Genomic DNA, 6,870 nt, shown 5'->3' with positions numbered 1-6,870 from the left:
GAGAGACTTGGTTCAGGGATACTTCTTTAAGCCACAGGGTGATTTTCATTTCCTTTTCTTAGGTATTTCAGTAAATAACTACAAATTCTTTCACTTATTTGAATTGTTTCCATGTTAGTGGGAAAAATTGATGGTCAGAACAGCCAGCAGTGCATGGGCAGGTATGTTGCTTTATTTTAAACTTTGGAAAGCCGTGTCTCATCTGTCTGCCAAGAGGTGAGCATCACTTGGAGCTCTGTTATCATCAAGTTATGATTATAGTCAGGATTTAACAATATAGTTTATCTTATCTACATCCTACAGACATATTTCGAGGTGCTGCTGAGGAGCTACATGGCTTTATGTGCCCCATGGTGCTGCTCCTGTTCCCCTGGGCCACTGTCCTGTGTCTGCTGGGGCACCAGGTGACACCCACGTCAGCCCTGTGCGTGACAAGGGGGTGCAAAAGGCTGGAATCAGCTTCTGGAAATCAACCCAGCCCCTGATTTAAACCTGAAAACCTGATTTAAAAATGAGTCCTAGTGATGATGGCTGGGTGAGGGGTCGGTGAGAGCTGGGTGAGGCTGGCCCTCCAGGCAAACCCATCCATGCCATGATGCTCTTTGGAATCAGAGACTGGCAGAGGAGATGGGGTGACAGCAGAGAGGGGTGTCTGCAGGGCTGGGTGTCCGCAGGGATGTTGTCCCTGCAGATACCAAGGTGCCTGGGGAGAGAGAGGGTGCCAGCAGGGACATGGGTACTGAAAAGGATGCTCAAGGGAAGCAGCTGGTTTTGCAGTCCAGCCTTGATTTCTACCAAGCACCCATCTCCCCTGGGGTCCTGAATCGAGGGATGCTGTAGCCTCCCTGGCCCCTGCCCTTCCCTTCCCCAGGTAAGAGGGGCTGAGGCTGACAGAGGTTTGTGGTGCACAGTTGGTCAGAGCTCTGCTCCCCTCACCAGCCCTGTTGCTGGATGCAGCTTGGCTCGGTGCCGGTGGCAGGCAGGTCACCTCTCCGAAGGTGAATGCAGAGGGCTGTCCAGGTAAACACCACGCTGCAGCCTCAGGAGTGTACGTACTGAGCCTAGGCACTGCTCATCCCACAGCCAAGCAGCAGCAGGGGGAAGGTGGGCAGGGAGAAGGGGATGCTTAGGGCCAAACACGCACTTTCTGCTCCCAGCTTGCCTGTCCAAGGACACCTTGCAGGCAGGAAGGTTCAGTCTCCTGCAGAGCTGCTGTTCCAGCAGTAAACATTGCATTCAGCTCTACAAACCAGCACCAGCCCTGGAGAGGAGACAGCTGCTGCTCAGTACCAGGGAAGCCCAGCATCGCCAAGCCTGGGCTGCCTGTACAGGGTCGGGCTCGGCAGAAGGAGCCTCTGGGAAGCTGGATAAATAGCAGCAGGCGAGGAAGATTGCTTCTCAAAGGTCACCGCTTCCTCCACGCCGCTGTGAGTTCGCCCACTCCATTCCTTCCTCCTCCCCGTGGCAGCGTGCGCTGCCCCAGCCCCTGCCCCGGCAGCTCCTGCTGACCCCAGCCCCAGGGCCCAGGGGCAAAGCAGCCTCCCCATCAAGCCAGGCTGTTTCCAGCCTTATTATCTGACTGGGCACTCATTTCTACTGGAAGGAGAATCCTCAAGGCCTGAGCATCGTGCTGCAAGATCTGCCAAAGGGAGGAGGCAGCTCCCAGCCCCTGCCCTTTCCTGCTCCACTAAATCACCCCAGGGCCCTCCCAAGTGTTTATTCTTTGGGAAAGCAATAAAAGAGAAGGAAACCCCAAAAGACAAACTCCCACCAGCATGCCTTTGATTGCATTTGATAGTGTTGTATTTCTAAATGTTTTCCCACCACAGGCTGGCCGAGAAGGGAGGGAGGGTGGGAGGAAGCAGTTATTATTAAAAATAATTTCCCACTAATTTATGTGCCTGCAGGGCTCTGTGTGCTGTTAGGGTGGCTCGGTTAGGATCTGGGGGTCACAATGCTCTGAGGACAGGAGCTCAGCTCCCCAGGCTGTGGATTGGAGTTGGGCATGAGCATCCTTGTGTTTGCAAAGGGAACGGAGGACGGGGCAGGCGCAGAGCACAGCGATGCTGCTCCCTCTCTCCCAGCCCCTCGATGCCCGGGGCAGGGGGGCAGCAGGGGACAGGCAGGTGAGGACACTGTGAAAAGCTCTGTCTGCTGCAAATCCGGGGAGCAGCGCTCCCTCCAGCACAGCGATGCTGGTGGGAAAGGGATGGAGGGGCTTTTCCATCCACACCACCCTCACAGAACCAGATCTAAGTTCCCTCTTTGCCCAATTGGAAAAAATCCCCTCATCTTTGTGTCATCCCCATGTCCCTCAGGGGTGGAAGGGGCAGGATTGATGGCTGGGACACCTGGCTCAGCACCTACAGGGATGGGGGAGCAGGGCAGCAGATGCTGGTGAGGTGGAGGCGAGAGGGAAGGAAGCGCTGAGTGAAAGCAGAGGCTGAGCATCCTCTGCTGCTGCTGGTAGCAGCTTCCATCCTGCTCCCAGCAGCGCTGAGCACGGCCTGGCCTCTGCCGATGGCAGTGGGAACGGCAGCACTGCAGGCAGCTCCAGCAGCAGGATGCTCTCATGCATCCCTGGATGAAGGCATCGAGTGCACCCTTAGCAAGTTTGCGGGGGACGCTAAGCTGGGTGGAAACATGGATCTGCTGGAGGGTAGGGAGGCTCCAAAGGGATCTGAACAGGCTGGACCGCTGGGCTGAGACCAATGGCATGAGGTTTAACAAGGCCAAATGCCGGGTCCTGCCCTTGGGGCACAACAACCCTGAGCAGCTACAGACTAGGAGAAGCCTGGCTGGAAAGCTGCCTGGAGGAGAGGGACCTGGGGGTGTTGGTTGACAGCGACTGAACATGAGCCAGCAGGGGCCCAGGTGGCCAAGAAGGCCAAGGGCATCTTGGCTTGGATCAGAAACGGCGTGACCAGCAGGTCCAGGGAGGTTCTTCTCCCTCTGGACTCGGCACTGGTGACACCGCTCCTCGAATCCTGTGTTCAGTTCTGGCCCCTCACCACAAGAAGGATGTTGAGGCTCTGGAGCGAGTCCAGAGAAGAGCAACAAAGCTGGTGAGGGGGCTGGAGAACAGGTCTTATGAGGAACAGCTGAGAGAGCTGGGGGTGTTTAGCCTGGAGAAGAGGAGGCTGAGGGGAGACCTCATTGCTCCCTGCAACTACCTGAAAGGAGGTTGTGGAGAGGAGGGTGCTGGGCTCTTCTCCCAAGTGACAGGGGACAGGACGAGAGGGAATGGCCTCAAGCTCCACCAGGGGAGGTTCAGGCTGGACATTAGGAAAAAATTCTTCACAGAAAGGGTCATTGGGCACTGGAACAGGTTGATTCACCTTCCCTGGAGGTGTTTAAGGGACGAGTGGACGAGGTGCTGAGGGATGTGGTTTAGTGATTGATGGGAATTGTTGGACTCGATGGTCCAGTGGGTCTTTTCCAACCTGGGGATTCTATGATTCTGTGGATGGAGGCAGCGAATGGCCTCTCAGCTGGGCCCCCACCTGCCAAGGGGCTCCGGCAGCCTGGCACCAGCTTTGTTGACTTTTCAGAGGAGGCATCATAAGGATGCTCAGTGAGAAAGATCCTGGTTTTCACAACATTGTAGTTTTTGTGTCATAACCCCCCCATACACCTGTTCTGAGGCTGTAATCCAAGGTTTCCTTGAATTGCCAGCACACCAACGGCTTCCTAAAACATCTCACTCTGGGTTCTCCAGGAGGTTTTCACCTGTTGTTGGGTCTTTGCAAGCCCCTGTATTGGTATGGAACCTTGGAGATGCCTTGAGTTGTTCCCACAGGCAGGTACATGGCTTTGTGTCCCCGCACTCCCTCTGGGAGCCTGTCCCCCCCACCCCATCCCTTTGTCCCCCAGTCTCTTGGGACACAACCTGGAGGAAAAGCCCCACATGGAGGGGCCACATCCTGCGCTAGCCACCAGTTTGGACACGCCGCCTCCATGTCCTGAGGGAAGGTGACTCAACCACCTCCCTGGGCAGAAAATCTCCGGCTCATCCCATAATGCTGACTCCATCCACCTGTGGGTCCCAGCTAGGGATGGGGGGTGCCTGGCAAGCAGGGAAGGTCAGATCCCTCTCCCTGGGGAGCAGGAAGCCTCCCAGCTCCATCAGCTCTCCTGCAGAGCAGGAGCTGGGCTCATGCCACAAGTCACAGCCCCGTGGCACCCAGGTTCATGCGCCATCATCCTCGAGAGCAAAAAACAGAGCCGCCCTGGAAGCAAATGCCCTCTTCCAACATACTTTAATTATCTGAGGAAAGGTCCTGCTACAGGGATACCAAAGCCAAGGGAAGCAGGGCTGAGCTTGCCTCTAAAAATCCTCTTTAAAATGGCCCTGGGACTTTGGCTGTGGTTCCTAATGAAGCTGAAGCTGCTCAGATCTCCTCCCTGCTGGGCAGGGCACTGCGTCTTCACATCCAGGGACAGACCTGCCCTGGGAGCAACTACCTCCCAGCCTTCAGCGGACAGTGAGCAGCAGGATTTTCCGTGTCCCTGAGCTGCCAGGGATGGATCCCACGCATGGTGTGACGAGGAAGGATGGTTCCTGCCGAGCTGCCCCAGTCCTGAGCCTGGTGCATTGCAGGAGAGTCACCCAGCAGAGTCTCTTCAGCCAGGCTGCAAGGAGCACGCTGCACAGGACAGGTATCCTAATGCCGGGGTGTGCAGCGCTGTGTCCCCTCTCTCCATTCCTTTGGGGACGGGCCAGATGGGACATTTCTGGCCAGGCCAGGCTGTGGGGCGGTTTGCACTGCAGAGGGAAATGCGCTGCAGAGCATCTAACCAGCACGCTGATGCAACACCCTGACATTGCCGCCTTGGGGGTTTTTTTCAGTCATTTCTCTCTCTTCCTTATTGCTCAACGCCCACTGGGTTTGCGCAGGTGACAGTCCCCTTCCCTCTTTTCCCTCCGTGGACATCACCAGCCTGCACGGGGTGCTGCCTGGCTCCTCCATGGAAGGACACATCCCCGCAGGTCGCAGCCTTGGTGTGGGATGCAGGAAGGGCCACGGCAGCGATTTTTTTTGTCGGCTGTTGTTTGACCCAGCCGAAGACAGGCCGGTCTGTCACCACCCAGACGCAGGGAGACGTTGGTGCCTGGCATCGTGGCACAGGTCCCTGCTTGCAGCTGGGGACACCCCCACCTCACCCCTCCGTCACCCCTGAGTCACGGGCAGCGAGAATCTACCCATCCCACGGCGCAGCCCGTATCAGGGCGTCCGTGCTCAGACACCTGCCCGGCTCTCTCTTCTCCACCCACTTCAAAACACAACTTCAAAGGGCCTGGGAGGAACCAAAACCTTTTTCCACCCCTTTTTCTACCAGGAACTGGGAGCAGGTTTGCTGAGACAGAGCCCATGGAAGTGGAAGGGGGGGAGGTCACTGTGAGTACGAACTCAACACCCTACTAGACACCGGTGAATCCAAGCCGGACCTGACCTGTGGCACCCAGAGACAGACCTATAAAAGCCCTTCCTCAACCCCCCAGATCCCACTGGCATCCAACCTCCTCTGCAGGGATGGGAGGAAGCTGGTGAGGCTGTTGTGGAAGAAGAGTGACCTGGTTCAAGGCCAACGGGAGCAGCGGCAGCTCCCGGGGCGTTGAGCTCTGCCAGGCTCTGGACGAGTCACCGCTGCGAAAACCAAGATGACCAGCTCTGCAGCCGCTGCCCCAGGATCCGGCCTGGCCAGTGGGACGGGGCTGGGCCCGCAGGCTCCCGGGGGGGTGTCAGCCACACCAAGCCTGCCACCCGCCTGGCACGCCGGGGCCGCGGCCTGGAGCCAGTCCTGGGGCCCTAACAATGACCGGTCCTGAGAGTGCCTTATGGGGACTGGTCCTGACAATCAGAGAATCATGGAATGGTTTGAGTTGGAAGGGAACTTAAACATTACCCACTTCCAAACCCCCTGCCGTGACAGGGACACCTCCCACTGGATCAGGGGCTCCAAGCCCCATCCAACCTGGCCTTGAACACCTCCAGGGATGGGGCAGCCACAGCTTCCATGGGTAACCTGGGCCAGGGCCTCCCCACCCTCATAGTGAAGAAATTCCTCCTTATTTCTAGTCTAAATCTGCCCTTCTCCAATTTAAAGCCATTCCCCCTTGTCCTATCCATCCCTGGGTTTGTAAACAGTCCCTCCCCAGCTTTCTCGTAGTCCCTTCAGGTACTGGAAGATGCTCTATGGTCTTCTTGCAGCCTTCTCTTCTCCAGGCTGAACAACCCCAACTCTCTCAGCCTGTTCTCGTACGGGAGGTGCTCCAGCCCTCTGATCATCCTTGTAGCCTCCTCTGGACCCGTTCCAACAGCTCCATCTCCTTCCAGAACTGGACACCATCCTCCAGATGAGGCCTCACAAGAGAGGAACAGAAGGGTACAATCCCCTCCCTTGCCCTGCTGGCCACGCTGCTTTTGATGCAGCCCAGGACACCGTTGGCCTTGTGAGCTGCGAGCGCTCGTTGCTGGCTCAGGTCGAGCTTCTCATCACTCAGCAATCCAACAATGACCAGTCCTGATAGCAACCAGTCCTAACAATGACCAACCCTGGTTGTGACCAGTCCTGACAGTGACCGATCCTGATAGTGCCTGGTCTTGATAGTGACCGGCCCTGGCAACGCCCAGTCCTGACAGTGGCCTGGGGTCCTAATAGTGACCAGTCCTAACAGTGCCCTGCCCTGGCAGTGCCCAGCTCGCAGCCGCGGGGGAGGCCGAGGGGCCCCAGCCCCGGTGGGTGCCCACAGCCCCATTCCCATTGGGGTCATGGCACGAACGGGGCGGGGGCAGAGCTCGGGGCATAGACCACGCCCCCTCATTGACCACGCCCCTTAACAGGCCGTGCTCGCCGTTTCCCGCGCTC

Source organism: Phaenicophaeus curvirostris, chromosome 19 (genome assembly GCF_032191515.1).
Source record: "Phaenicophaeus curvirostris isolate KB17595 chromosome 19, BPBGC_Pcur_1.0, whole genome shotgun sequence".
In the NCBI taxonomy this organism is placed as follows: domain Eukaryota; kingdom Metazoa; phylum Chordata; class Aves; order Cuculiformes; family Cuculidae; genus Phaenicophaeus; species Phaenicophaeus curvirostris.
The sequence above is the reverse complement of the archived record's forward strand: the minus strand, read 5'-3'. Positions refer to the sequence as shown.